Source organism: Phycodurus eques, chromosome 22 (assembly GCF_024500275.1).
Source record: "Phycodurus eques isolate BA_2022a chromosome 22, UOR_Pequ_1.1, whole genome shotgun sequence".
In the NCBI taxonomy this organism is placed as follows: domain Eukaryota; kingdom Metazoa; phylum Chordata; class Actinopteri; order Syngnathiformes; family Syngnathidae; genus Phycodurus; species Phycodurus eques.
The window spans coordinates 9491804-9507170 of NC_084546.1; the positions used below are offsets into that span (position 1 = coordinate 9491804).

The following is a 15367-nucleotide window of genomic DNA, read 5'->3' on the forward strand; positions in this document are numbered from 1 at the left end:
AGAGTAATGTGTCTGTCTGTGTGTGTGTGTGTGTTTGTATGTGTGTGTGTATGTATGTCTGACTATAAGCACACACACATTCTCCTGTTTCACAGCAAAATCCAGGTGCACTTTGTTGTTCCACAGTTTATTGCCTTCACCTACAAGCCATACAGAAACAAAATAGTTATGCAAGACCCAATCGAGCCCGCACATGCCAGCAGCCGCACTTCAACATGCACCTTGTGGAAACATTAAGTATAAAGATGATGTAAAATAAATGTGGACTAACGATACACCTCATGTCACAGATTGCTGCCATTGTGGGACTCCTCCTCCCTCGTGACGGGCAACGCAAGTTCTATCCCTTAGGAGTAAGTATGATTTCATGTCCATCAGTGTTCAAATGAACTTAAAACTTTCTCATGGACCTTTTCTTTCTACTCTGGTGCAGTTCTGTAAGCTCTGTAGATTGATTGTAGTGGCTAGTTGAGGTCAAGAGGAGCCTATTATTACGCTCTCTCAAATGTAACAAATCTTGTCCACCTTGATAGAATTGCCCCTCCAGTTGTGCCTGTTTCACACCTCAAAGCTTTTCAATCTACTCTTGCTTAGAAGTTATGATATGCGGACAAATGTGAGCACGCTTTGGTGTTTTTTTTATTTATTTTGTTGACGTCTTGATTGAGATTTGTAGCGGACCTGGCTTATATGAGCTTTAAGTGATAGAGTAAATCAGATGTCTGCACACAGAGACAAGAAGGCCAACACAGTCTTGTTAGCTGCACTGCTCTTTTGCTTTTAATCCAAAAATCTATGTATTTCCCCACTTGTGTTTTTAGGCTGAAATATGCCTACTGTGCGCCTATAGAAACAACCTGAAAAGACGCACGCTGTAAAGTCCAAAGTGGTAAGTGAAATATTTTTTATTTGTTACCCCCCCCCCCCCCCCCCCCCATTGTTGTTGTTGCTGCATGCCGGCGTGTGTTGTGTTTTAGCATGTACACTATAATGAGGCACATCAGTCATACGAAGTGTGATGGGTTTGGCCGGGTCCAAGCTGCTGAAACCACAAAAGGGTGAGTTATAGTTGGAAAAACAATATTGTTTTGCAAGTTTACATAGTCAGGAACATGTTAGCTTCTTTGAGAGAGAGAGAGAGAGAGAGAGAGAGAGAGAGAGAGAGAGAATTCGGAACATGTTAGATATAAAGATTTAGCTTGAACACAATGGGCCTCTTTTTACCATGTGAATAAGCATTTGGTACATTTTAGACAAAACTGATTCTGCAACATTTTTAACATTTAGTTGAACTGACTAATTTAGTCTGCACTTGTCATACAGTCATCATTAAACTGTAAAACCTGATTGATTCCCCATCGTTTCAATCATCATTGTATCAGTGTCACTGGGTTTTTGGATACCTAAAATATGAAAGAACATCCAACATCTAGTGCAGTGGCTTTTAACGTTGGCCACCGTCCTGCCAGGTCCACTCTCCTATGAGTCGTATCTCTCCTGAGCAGTGTCCAGACACTTTTCCTGCCTTAAACAGATTTGAAAACCAGCCCCCACTAATTTGTCAAGTGCTCAGTTATAGCTTCAAAGATGAACTCCTTCTTTTTCGGCCAGCAGATGCACACTGACTGGCCTGAAAACTCCTTTTAATCATTGCAACAAAAAAAAAAAAATCTCAATTGCTGTACTTATAGTGATTTAACAAAATCTCCATCAATTAAGTATATCTTGGCAGCTTTAAAGCAACTGCAGTTCAGACTGAGCAACCCTCTGCTCACATTTCCAGTCTGAAATTGATTTCTTGTCATAGATCAGAGAGCTCTTGTCATTTCATTTCCAATCCTCAAATGGTTTCTCTAAGTGTCGACGCTCTCTGTGGGCGAACCTCCATGGATCTTTACCCTGGCCACTCAGACCCGTCGAGGGGGTAAAGGGAGAAATCAAAAGGACTCCCGATGATTCCCCATTGGCAGCCTCCATTGTCTAGCTGATTTGGGATTGGTGCAGGAGGTGAAACTTGAAGGTAGCGAGTGGGGGAGGATGGAGCTCAGCAAAGCAACCCTCCTTTTTTATCTTTATCCACCATTAACCCCAGTGCCCCAGTGTGTGGCTCAGATCAGGACCACTGGTCAATCCCCCATTCACCACCACATGGAATATTTTAAAGTTAAGCTCCCTCGCTTAACAAAAACTCTTACTCATCAAAGGTTCCATCTCCCTTCTTTCCTTCACTCATTCCCAAGGATCTCCTGCCTATTCTGTATGATCCACTGTTTTGTCTTCACACTTTTCGAAAAGAACTTTTGGAAATTCCATATGGGGATTTAAAGGGGTTTTTGGGTCTGATAGTGTGAGCAAATTGGAGCAAGAGTTGATGGACCAATGACGTCCTGTCCCAAGCTGATCTCAAGATTGAGGCCTCTCCTGTTTTTAAATGGGCCACATTATTTTCACAGGGGAAATGTGTTTTGCCAAACAGTACCATAAAACCATATGCAACCCATCACATCTCCAAAGTAGACTGTATTAGGAGCTGATTGCAGATTTCCGACCACTCCACATGAACGTCTGTTATTTTTGTCTAGTCTACATGGTTTATTACTGTACAGTATTTATCCTGTTATAAGTCTGACGTAGGTTGGTTGCATGAAGAGCACCCCTGAAATAATTTCTTCAAACAAGCTCAGGTCTTGTCTTTCACGTGTTATTCTTTCCACACAATTTAATTGGAGACATTTTGTATGCGGAAGCCGGACTCCTAGCCCTAGATTATTGTGAAACTCAACCTGAGACAGGCATGACATCAGAGTGGCCTGACATTGGTTTGAACCCACGATTTCAGGTGGGAAGAATTACGAGTGGCTTCACTCGCCCGCTGATCATGTCCAATGAATCGGTCGCACACAGTCGCACATTCTTCTCCCAAGGTCTAAATGCTGATTGTCCTGACAGATTGAACTGCTGTGTTATCACCAAACTGTCACGCCGCCTAATTTTTCAGCCTGTACGCACACTTTATGTAAGCCCTTCACAGTCCAGTGTTCCACCGGGACGTCATCGTGACCTCAAATGTACACGATTTGTACCTGCTGATGAGTCGGAGTTAGTTCAGATTCTATGCTATCTGGAGTTGCAGTTAAAAAAACGCATCAATTTGCTTTTTCTTTCACACAATTCCTTTATTCACGGTAAGTCGACTACAGTACATTCTTCTGCTGTTGTGCACTCTGTATTTTGTAAGCGTGAAATCAAACCACACCAGTGGAAAAAGGTTTTTACTTGAGAGGCAAAGATCCAAGTCTTTTGTTCGTAATGATCATTTGATCGCAGCTTGAAAAGGGGTAAGCACAAGCCCAGACTGTGCAACGACTACCTGCTTGAAAGCGGAAAGGGCAGGAATTGTGTGTGTGTGTGTGTGTGTGTGCGTGCATGCGTGCGTGTGTGTTGAAACACAGCACGCTTGATTTGGGTCATGGAGCTGACAGACAGTGGAATGTGAATGCGTGTATGTTGACAAACTCCACTGCACTCTGAATGGGGTTTGGGATTACACCTCATCATGCTTGCTGCATGGGCCCTGTCCCTGCAAAAAGCCGCCCCACCGCCCCACCGCCCACACCCTCCCATCATTCTTGCTTCTCCTTTAACGCTCTCTCCTCATTTCTCCATCTCTCACTGTAGTGCCTCTTGGGCAATCATGTGGTCACACTACCTGACTCCTTGCTACTCAAGAGTGCAGTTGACAAAAACAGCCCGAGGCCCATCATGTGGAAAAGATTCAGTCGGCACACTGCATATATTCCAGCCTCGATTTCCCCCCCCCCCTTGCAGCTCCTCACTTTCTCCCAATGGATCCGATGCACACGGGTGTTTCCTCCCGCGGCTCACCTGTGAAGGCAGCTCGGCGGCCACGGTGCGCACACCCGGCTTTTTTAGCAGCCAAACTCACCAAAATCCTCCTGGCCCGCACACACCTAGTGCAAGCCGCACACGCTTTCGTCTTTGTCAGTCCAGGCGAGCTCCTCTCTGTCATGTAACACAAAAGCATGGAGGTCAGTGAGAGCGCTCGCTTGTCAGTCAAGTCGGTGGTCCTGCACTGTAGAGCTGCTCACCTGTGTTTATTGGACAAGACCCGCTCTCCACTACTCAGGGGGAACACCATGCCCACCCTCTCCCACCCCAGCCCCCACTCCCTTTCCATTCACTTTAACTTCACTTGAATTCCTTTCCCAGAAATTTCACAATTTTGGTGTGGCGCACCAACCCTTTAGGTAGGATACATAACTGGAAAACTCGTACAGTCGTCCCTCGCTATATCGCTGTTGTCTTTTTATGGCTTCACTACTTTTTTTTTGTTGTAAATTGTACTTATTATTAAGCAGTGATTATTTTTCTACACGGACTGTTACCGCAAAGCAATAAGCGGGAGCAAGGAGGAAAGAGTTCGTAAAAGACAGAGAATGATCACACTTTGGTATCATTTGACACTAAATAAATGAAGCTAATGTGCAATGTGCCTATTGCAAAGCACAACTGACGTATGTTACACAACTGAACATCTTTGGTAAAGTAAACATGGCTATATCTATCTCATGGCTATCTTACTATAACCTACCACTAGTGTGAGTTAGAATTGTAATCCATCCACCGGCGGACAAATATAGACACAGCTTCCGGTGTGTATATGTATGTGTATATGTACATATATATGTACATATGTGTGTGTGTGTGTGTATGTATGTGTGTATATATATATGTATGTGTGTATATATATGTATATGTATGTGTATATATATATATATGTATGTGTGTATATATATGTATATGTATGTGTATATATATATATATATATATATATATATATATATATATATATATATGTATATATAACTGATATAACTGATAACTGATCAAATGAATATATGGTCGTGACGTCGCGGATTTCGTCTATTGCAGGATTGGTTAGGATTGTAACCCCCGGGATAGAGGGTGCTTTTCTGTTTTTGTCTTTTACGTGTGCGTATTAAAGCTAAATTTACGTGTTCCCAGTTTTGTGTTGCTAGGCATTGTGCATCGCGCTCAAGCGTAACCGAATGAATTGTTTCAAAAACCCAGTAAGTAGCAAACGTCCTTAAAAAATGCGGAACTGTATTGACAATTAAACATTGTCACAGTTGAATCCCTGCTCTGAATTCAATATAAAACACATTCAAGAAAGGGTGGAAAAATGGCATCTGGCCTATGTTTTGTCCCTCAAGCAGAGTTGCTTCTGTTTATATTATTTTGGAATCTTCTCTCCATCTGTCTGCTTTTATTTTGCGGCACTGCGACCTCTTTGTTACTGCTTCTGTTTAAAGTCATACTGCCTCCTAGGCGGCCCCGTTCATCTCATCTCCCCACCTGACTGAGCACACACACAAGCGCCCACGTTTCTCAACGGCTGATTGAAACTTGTGTTGTGGAGCCGCTAATGCTCAGTGAAGCATTATATTGTAGATAAAGTAAATAAACGAGCTTACCGTGGGAGGAATCGCTGTAACACACACACATAGACGTTACAGTGCGCCAATGCTTTCGCTTTCACGTTCATGCATTAAATCGATAGCTGCATATGGAGACCGAGCCCGAGATGTTTTCCGCAGCTCTGGAATTTCACAACTTAAATGTTTTTTGAGCATCTCTGAGCAAAAGTAACACTTTCATTCAAGGTCTTGCAGTCAAGTGGCCACTTACGATGCAGTACAGCAACATTAGGGTGTTTACTTTTTAGTTTGCTGCGTGCGCTAAAAGCCACGGCTGTCTGTTAAATGCTATTAATGCGTCTTTCAACTTGCCATTCACAAAGTTCTTTCCAACCTTTTAATTCAAACTGGTTTTGTTCAGAATAGACTTATTCAGCAGCGAGGCGGCGTATCAGTTTAATTCAAGGGCGGCCGGGTTTGAAAACCAGCATCCGGGGAATGATCCTTTAGTTGGACTCTGCGCGGAGTCGTAGATCCAAAGAAACCCACATTGATATTTTCACCTGGCATTATGCAAAGCTCCACTTCGACCCGTACAGTTAAGTAGTACAGGTGACATGGTAATACGTTTGCATTGTGCCCGCTGATAAATACTCAAGTGCTTCTTTCCCACTCGGCTGCTTCCCAATGTGTTTGGACAGTCTTTTTATTGTGAAAAGGGGTCATTCAAAACTCCGCTCGGCCTTTTGTACAATATTTTTGCGCCAGTGATAGTTTTTTTCCACCCATTTACTTCGTGAATAGTCAGCGGGTGAAGAAGTGTTTTACATTATGGAAATGATGCCATGGGTTATAATCTCACACATATTCATCGCGGCAGACATTGGACCTTTGTGATACTTTGTTCCTAGTCCCTTCAATGGACCGCTTGCTTGAATCCTATCTCTCTCTTTTTTTTAAGGATTGATGGTGTTTACCATTATTTAATTCAAAAGGACCACAAAAGAAACCATAGTTATGGGGTATTTTTATGCTAACCCCTAATTTGTATCTCTTCTGTGTCTTATACTTTATGTACAAATGTCTTAGGAACACCTGCCTGTGCTGTTGTGCACCACAACACAGCAGCATGTCATTGTTGGGTAATAATTGACGGTAAGTAAGGATTAGTGTTTAGGATGTTGATGGTAAATTGTCTCTCCGAGTGTATGTTAAGCACACTTTCACCGAGATGGAAGGCCTTCCCTTTTGTTTACACGTCACACTTCATGCCATGTATTTACAGTTCATATGATCTCATAATGTCCACTGATGCAAATGTGTGCCAGAGAGATTTGCAAGGGGGAAAAAAAAAAGCACGGAAGCCAAGATGTTTGTCTTGCACTGCTTTACTCCCCCCACGAATTGTTTTCCCTTCAAAGGCTTGACAGAATTCGGGATTAGTGCCATAGCTGCTAAGAATCATTAATGTGGTTTCACCATTGTGTCATGCACTGTTTTCAACCATCAACACCACCCCCCCCCCACCCCCACCCCCACACACACACACACACCACCCACCCACACACCTCATACCTCCAGAGCGTCTACTGTTTTTGTGGGCGAGCGAGAAATGAAAAACAAACGCGGCGACCCCTGGTGAACCTTCCTGACGCACAGTCAGTTAAATGGTTTGTAAGACGTTTAATTACCAAGCGGCGTTATCGTTATTCATCTCATCATTAGACGTATGATATTAAGTGAATTGCCTCCCCTGGGCCTCCGTGTTTCACAGATCAATAGATTTAGATGAAGCTTGAAGGTGGTGGCGGGCTGGGTGGCCAGTTGCAACACTTCGGATCCTCCCCCCCGATTAGAACACACGCATGGTTACTGTGATGCACTTACTTATTTACTTTTGCAATTAGATTCTATACAGACAAAATTGTTCATTTATATCTGTAGCCTGTATATGCCTGTATGCCACTTTTAATGGATTTATGGCTCCTGGGTTTATTTGGATGCTGAAAGGACATAAAAACAATAGGCAAGGTTAGGACACCACACACTTCCCAGCGGCAGAGTGCTAGCGTTGGCACTTTGGGACACTTTGTTGCTCTGGAGCATTGTTTGAAGGCATTGTGGAGATTGCTAATGCAGCGTGTACACCTCGGAGGCCCGCGAGCCCACAGCTTGATATTGCCCGTATTCCCAATGTGAATATGGTTGAGTGGTGATTGGGGACTTGCTGCACCACCAAGCCGCTATTCACTGCAGCCGGTGCTACTAGCCGAAGTTAATTGTCCATTATCTACCATTATCTGAGCTCTCTCCCTCGCTCCTGTCTTTTTATTCTGTCTCACTCGTGATTCTCTCCATCACCACTGTCTCATTCACTCGACGACGTATCCACTGCTTTAAAAACACTGGAGTTAGGCCCTGGCAACGAGAGTTCACATCAGAATGATTGTCTTTGTTCCTTAGTTTCTTGAGGATCCTGAACAATTGAGGTGTTTTTTTGTTTTTGTTTTGTTTTTTCATAAATTGTGAAGGATTTGCCAAATATTCTGCTGTAAATATTTTTACACCAAGAAGAGATTCACCCATTTTGGTTGAAAGAAATAGGTTTTGATGAACAGCAATTAAAGAAACAACGCCGCTTCCCCAGCATTAATGCAGTTCAACATCAATCTTCTGAAGTGTTTGAGGAATCCTCGGAAATTTCACTTGATGGCACTGTTTTCCTTTTTGCTTCACTGGAGCAACAGGGCATGTTTTATGCATGCCCGGCACACAGTGTGGCATACATGTGCGAGTCCTACACAATGAAAAAGGGCCTAGTAGTATAAACATGCATATAGTATTTCAGTTTAAAAATTGAAAAGCAATTCTTTTGTTTATTTTAAGTTATTAATCACATTTTCGTGAACCATTTTTGTTTTTTGAGCGTTTGTTTTACTTGATGTTTTTTTTTTATGTACTGTATTTCTAAATCATATGTTAAGATTTCAGTTTGTGGATTTTGCTATTGTTTTTCGTCCTGTGCAGTCAGGCCTAACGTCAACAACTTAAGTAGAAACAATTTTATTGAAGGGAACATGTTTTCCTCCATTCATGACTCTCATTCCTCTTGTCTAATGGAGAGCAAGCAAGAGAGAGAGACTAAAGGTTTAAAGTGAGTGTAAATTAGGCTTGGATGGATGCATTAATAAGTCCTCACGAAGCAAATGAGGAAGTGTTGGTCCGGTGGCAGTGCCAGTAAAGACGCAATGCATCAGAGTGAAAAATACCAGCGCTTGTATTACAGCATTAAGCGCATCATAAATAAAAGGTGCGGCGCTCGTAATTGAGGCTCCGGCATGGAGAACTCCGGCTGGAGATGAGAAATGGAAATCTGTGTACTGGTAAATAGATAATCACACAAAAGTAATTGAGGTTTTCAAACCCCAATCTCCACTGCCAGCGTGAGCTCGTTTGCATGTTAATCACGCCGGTGATTTGACTTCATCACAGGCGAGTCCGCTGCACACTTCCATAACCAGCTTTTAATTGCATTTAAAATGTCACAGAGGTGGAACACATGTAATTTAGCCAGGACTGTGTCCAAATTAATGGATGCGGTGGAGGCGCTCCATTGGACAGGCGTGGAAAGCATAGAGATATTCCATTGTTTAGATCTTTATGAGAGATCATCAAGCTCTGAGCATTTGAAGTAGAGTGGAACCCCCATTTAAGAACGTAATTGGTTCTTGAACGGGGTTTGTAAATTTGAAGTTTGTTTACCAGTCATGACAAAAATCCCTATTTTAGTCAAGTTTGTCCACTTTGAACATAATCCATCAAAATATCTTTATTAACCAAGTTAACAACACCAACATACCGAACTGTCCTCCTCAATCAAATGCAGCTGCCCTGCTGACACGCACCCAAACAGGTGTCACAAGTCCCTCCGGTGCGTTCGTAGCCAGTCGGAAATCAGAAAACACCTGAACTTTAAGGCTGCTACAATTATGAAGATTAAAATTGGTCTTCTGTACTGGCACCAGGGTCTTCCAGGGTCTTCAATGTCTGCATGTAAATTCCTCGCCTTTTCGCAAACGATAGCTTCGAAAAATGCTCTCACCCGCTACTGTTACAGCTTTCCGGCTCGATCCATACATATTTTTATTTGGTCTGTGGTTCCATCCATTTTCTGAGCCGCTTATCGTCACAAGGGTGGCGGGAGCGCTGTAGCCAATCCCAGCTATCATCGGGCAGGAGGCGGGGTACACCCTGAACTGGTTGCCAGCCAATCGCAGGGCACATAAAAACAAACAACCATTCACGCACACGGGCAAATTAGAGTCTTCAATTAACCTACCTTTCATGTTTTTGGGATGTGGGAGGAAACCGGAGTGCCCGGAGAAAACCCACGCAGGCACGGGGAGAAGATGCAAACTCCCCCCAGGCGGGGCCGGGCATTGAACCCCGGACCTCAGAACTATGAGGCAGATGCTCTAACCAGTCGCTCACCGTGCCGCCAGGTCTGTGGTTCGTAAATTAAATAGTTTGAACATTGAGGCGTTCGTAAAGCTGGGTTTCCGCTGTAAGTGAAATGAGTCGGAAACCTCAAAGTCTATAATAGTTTATTTTCTTTTATTACCAGGTGTTTTTTGGCATATAAGGATGAGAATGATAATTCCCTAACACAGCAAGGGGTACTCCAGAGAGGGAAAAACCTGCAAAACAGGCCTATTTAATATTTCATGGAGGTGGACCGCGAGGAGCAATAAACCGATATCCCTCTTCCCCTTTTTTCCAGATGCCTTCTGCAACACTGTATCTTACCAAAAGGAAAAAAAAAAAGTTCTGCCGAGACTTACATGAAAGGAAGGAACTGTTGAAATGTTAATTTTACCATCTGCTGTCGAGGCCTGCTACCTTGTGCGTGTTCCCCCCTAACCCGCCCTGCCTTCTTTAATCCCTCAGTAGTTGTGTTGTGTTTCTTGAATGTGCTGCTATTTTGGCTGTTTGAAGTCACGGGCGAGTATGGCTGCAAAATGCACTGCCACATGGCGCAGGGTGGGTGTCATTCCTTCTCTCAGTGTCCACCTCTTCTTGGGGAGCTTTTTAGTCCATTTGTTTCAATGCTCCGGATTGTAATCACTGGTTTAGAAGCTTTCCCCATTCCCACCCCTCAATGTTTCCCCTAAGTTCCATAAACTCCAACAAAAATCCCCAAATATGCCACGGCAATTTGTGTTTTTTCATCTTCTCCTCGTCACAAAAAGCCGACAGTTTTAAAGGTGAGAGTGTGGCGCCAAGTTTGAAGATGTTGCCAAATGGACGGATTCCATTGTGCGATTCGATCGTTTGGCAATTAGGGTGAGACATCCTGTGTGCGGAGTTGCTTAGCATTTTCCTTGGCCTGCACCAGATTGTTTAGTCTGCTCTCATTGTGAGCTGTTTCTGAGCTGCAGTTGACGGTTGTTTGCAGAGCGCTGGGGGAAAATGTGAGAGGGGCCAGTGCCTTTCTCTATTTATTTATTTTTCCCCCCCGTCCTTGGAGCTGGAATCTGATTTGTGTTCATGTTCCTCTATTCTCTATGAGCGTTTTTTAAGTGTGGCTGCTGAAATCTAGACTCTGTATGACCTCACTGCACCGCCTGTGTTTCATTAATGACCAGCCCTGTGGTTTGGGGAGAGGAATATTTTTCATATGACACCGCCTTGCATTAGCGTGGCGCGGCAGCTGCACAACCACAAAATCATCCAATTTTGTGGCTTTGGAAGGTGTGAAAAGTTCAGCTCCCTTTAGCAAGCCTTGCATTTATAATTACACCCCACATGCACGCGTGAGTGCGCATATATGTGTCAAGGAGAGGAACTACCAAAATACACAGGAGGAAAAAAAAAAAAATCACCTGCTAATGAAACATTTGTCTTTCATTCTTCTTTTGCAACAGATTTATTTCAAACGTTTAAACTGTAAAGCATTTGACACGCTGCGCTCGAGAGAAGCCACTGTAAATAACCAGCACAAGTCAAAGAATTTTTGACAGCCTGTTTCACGTATAATGACTGTTTATTTTCGGCATACTTCTACACTGTTTTGGATTCGTAAAGCACGCAAAAGTCTTCTTAAAGATGTTTTTCAAGCAGACACATCTGGCACAGGAGGTATTTTCTCTACAGATTGATTGATTCCCCAGCCTTTGTTGGGAGTGCCTCACGCGAGCTCCACAGCAATTGACTACATGCAACACACAGCAAAGATTTGCACCCCCACAGCCCCTCCCCTCATATGAAACCCAGACACTAGACTACTGTAACTCTGTTTGGTACCTTGCTGGATATTGAATATCCAAAAGGAAACCTCAGATTTGGCTCAAAACAAAGAGCCCTTGTGCCCTCACTATTCTCCCCCCACTTCTCTGTCGCTTTCAAATCATCCTGGTATTATCATCAAAATTCAATAAACAAAACAAATACATCAAATTACTTCCAAAGCCTACATTCCTCTCCATTCATTATGGCACATTCCAGCATTAAATACAGCGGTGTTAGCGCCACGGCAGAAGGTGAAGCTGGGAGATAGAAGCAAGTCACCGAGGCTCAGGGAAAGTGAACAAAGGAGGAGATTACCTAATAGTTGTGCTATGTATTTGCAGGCGCGCTTTCTTGCTTTCTGTTGGTGCTGGGAGATGTCTCGCAGACGGCTGATGGGTACTTTTAAGCCGCCAGAAACATCCCCTTTGCCATCTGTCTTCCTGTATACATGGCAACGTGCTTTGATGGGGGCAAAAGCCAGCGCAGAGGGAAAGTTAATGACGTTGCCATATACTGTAGCTCGTAACTTCTTGAAGTTGTTTCCTGCAAGCATAACTGCATGCGGTTGTGTGTATTTATTAAAGTTGAGTAGTTTCTCATGAAAGATTTAAACACTATTTTTGATGTGAAGTAACCCTGCTTACTTTAAAGGTTCATAGGATTTTGAACGGTATTAATCAAGGGTGATGAGTAGAAAGCTGAGTTTTTTTTCTTGCTTAAAAAACAATATTTTATGAAAATAATTGAATAAAAACTAGGGCCCCAACTGATATGGATTTTTTTTTAGGCCGACACCAATATTTGGCCAATTAATTTGAAAAATCTAGAATGAATAAAATAACTTCTTCTTTGGTCCCTTAAAGCTTACAACATGTGTCAAATTGGTGGTGCGGGGGCCTGATTGTAAAAATTGTTATAAAGAAAACTGATTGTCTTATTATATTAGTTCCATTAGTAGAAAACCAATTTTTAGACTAGTTAAAATCAATTTAGCAATATAATTCCTGAATTCATAAAGTAAGAGTAGATCAAGTTCTTTCTTTATCTGACATCATGGTAACACCGTGTATGGGGGTTAATAAAAAAAAGAAATGCATGTTTTTTTCTTGCCTAAAAATAATCTCTTGCATGAACATGGCATTAAAGTTAGAAAGTTTTCTTGATAAAAGGTTTTGATCCTGGAGTCTGGTGTTAGTGCTCGATTTTTTTCCCCCAATTAAAATGCCTTGAAGATATTTTAGGACACTTAAGCTCAAATCTCTCGATTGATATGTTACTTTTTTTTTTAATTCCGCAATTTGCAGCCTTCCTTTCGGCTGTGGCTTTTGAACAGACACAACCTTTTGATTGGCTGAAATGCCCGCTAGCCTTAAACGTTTTGATAAATTGTACATTTAGTCCTATTTTCAAAGTCATCAGCGATTGCTTTTTTGCCACTCAGCGCACCGAACATGGACGGCTTTTAAAGGCAGTGAGTAGCGCTCATAAGTGGCTCAATCTTTGTTGCAAAGGTTTTTTTTTTTTTTTTTTTTTTTTTTTTTTTTTTTTTTTTTTACTGAAGGTTTAATAGCCACTGTAAAATGAATTATAATGTATTCTCCCCAATTGAAAATTCCCTCTAATACAGTATAGTCCTTGTGAGTACCAGCTATTTAGGAATACAAATCAGCTACTTGAATTTAAGCAGGTGGACTTCTGTTGTAAATACATGCCTAATGCTAAACGGAATAGTGTGTGCTTAGCCCCAATGGTAAAGCAATTTTCAAAGTCGTAACATTTTTTCCATCCCCGGAAGATGGTCGGCTGTTTGTGGCACATCATGGTCAACTCACAAGCGTTCATTGAAAAGCAGCGGCCTTGTGAATCATTTTCACCGTTCCACTTTAGTGTACCTTTTCAATGGCGCCGTCCGCCAAGCACATCATCAAAGTGAAACTTTCGCTTAACTTGTTGCCGAAATAGTTTCTCGTTTTCTGGAGGAAAATTGCAGCGGACAATTGTATCGGAGAATCTCGCCTGAAGGACAAATTGCCACTTGCATACTTGTCTTTGACTACAGTGAAGCCCCCTCGCCCACTCCAGGGGAGAACATGCTGTTTAGGAAGATATAAAGGAGTAATTTTATTACTCGCTGCATCTCTCCGCAGAAGCCATTTCATTTCTCTTTTCCTCCACCGAAGCATTTATTTGATCTCATATTCCAGAGTATGACTGCCTCAAACCGGTCGGAGTCCGTTTATTTTCATTTGGAAAATACATTTAGAGTTAGGATTGAAGTGTGGAGCAAGCGGGGGGTTCTGGCGTTGAACGGATGGGGGCGAGTTTGCCTGTGTTGTCCTGTTGGACATTTTGGCTAAACTTTATATAGTGGCACCTCAACCCTAAAAGTCATTCAATTTGGACTTTAAACAAATGTTCTGGAAGCTTTTGCTTCAAAAGTCAAATGAAATATTCAAGGATTACCTCCACGAGTGCTTTTTTCTTTGAATTTTTGTGGTTTGCTTCTCTTTTTAATAGGGATAAGCAATTATTGATATTGTTTAGCGATATTTAGGATATTTGATACTTGTAAAGGCTGTCGATACCAGCCACCGATACAAAAGGCAAAACAAATCTGACATTGAGTAAGTCATAAATCTCCAGTAGCTATGCTGGTGCTACACTGCGGCCGTTTGACATATCGGGGAATTATTATGTGCGTCAGGAAAAAAAAGAACAAAATTGAAATTTAATGTATCAAAAGTACTAGGGGTATCGGTATGCAGTATCGGTGAATACTCCAGTGAATACTCTTACTGGTATCAGTCTGGCAAGAAAGTGGTCCCTACTTTTTACAGTGGTACCCTGGTGAGTTACATGCTGTTGTTTTTTTGCTATGTTACAAGCCAGAATTTTAGGCACAGAACAACACTCAAAGACTACTTTACATATTAATTACACTCTATAAAACCAGGTTACAGTGGACCCCCACTATTTGTGGGGGATCAGGACCAGGCTGGACCGTGAATAGTGAAAATCCGCATATAATTGACCCCCATGAGAATTGCATTGAAAAGGAAAAATTATTTATATCTTTTTTTAACCCCAACGCCCCCAGAACTATTGACGAAGCAGGGATAAACAGCCAACATGCATTTTGGGGATTTGTCCCCCCCCCCCCCCCACAAAAAAAAAAAGTTTTTTTAAATGAAAAAAAGAAATCCGCAAATACAACCCCAATTCCAATGAAGTGGGGATGTTGTGTTAAACATAAATAACAACAGAGTACAATGATTTTCAAATCATGTTCAACCTATATTTAATTGAATACACAACAAAGGCAAGATATTTAACGTTCAAACTGATAAACTTTATTGTTTTTAGCAAATAATCATTAACTTAGAATTTTATGGCTGTTCCAAAACATCTGGGACAGGTGGAAAAAAGGACTGAGAAGGTTGAGGAATGCTCATCAAACACCTGTTTGGAACATCCCACAGGTGAACAGGCTAATTGGGAACAGGTGGGTGCCGTGATTGGGTATAAAAGCAGCTTCCCTGAATTGCTCAGTCATTCAAACGCAAAGATGGGGAGAGGTTCACCTCTTTGTGAACAAGTGCGTGAGAAAATAGTCGAACAGT

At 42.2% G+C, this 15367-nt stretch overlaps 1 protein-coding gene across 3 annotated transcripts in view; it reads left to right on the forward strand.

Annotated features, from left to right (window-relative positions):
* Window positions 1–15367, forward strand: part of foxp2 (forkhead box P2) — a 97205-nt gene that overhangs the window by 9063 nt on the left and 72775 nt on the right. For all 3 annotated transcript variants that reach the window (XM_061667601.1, XM_061667603.1, XM_061667604.1), the window contains exons 2-3: window positions 291–353; window positions 822–889. The gene's annotated coding sequence lies outside the window, so the exon portion shown is untranslated. The remainder of the gene's footprint in view (window positions 1–290; window positions 354–821; window positions 890–15367) is intronic.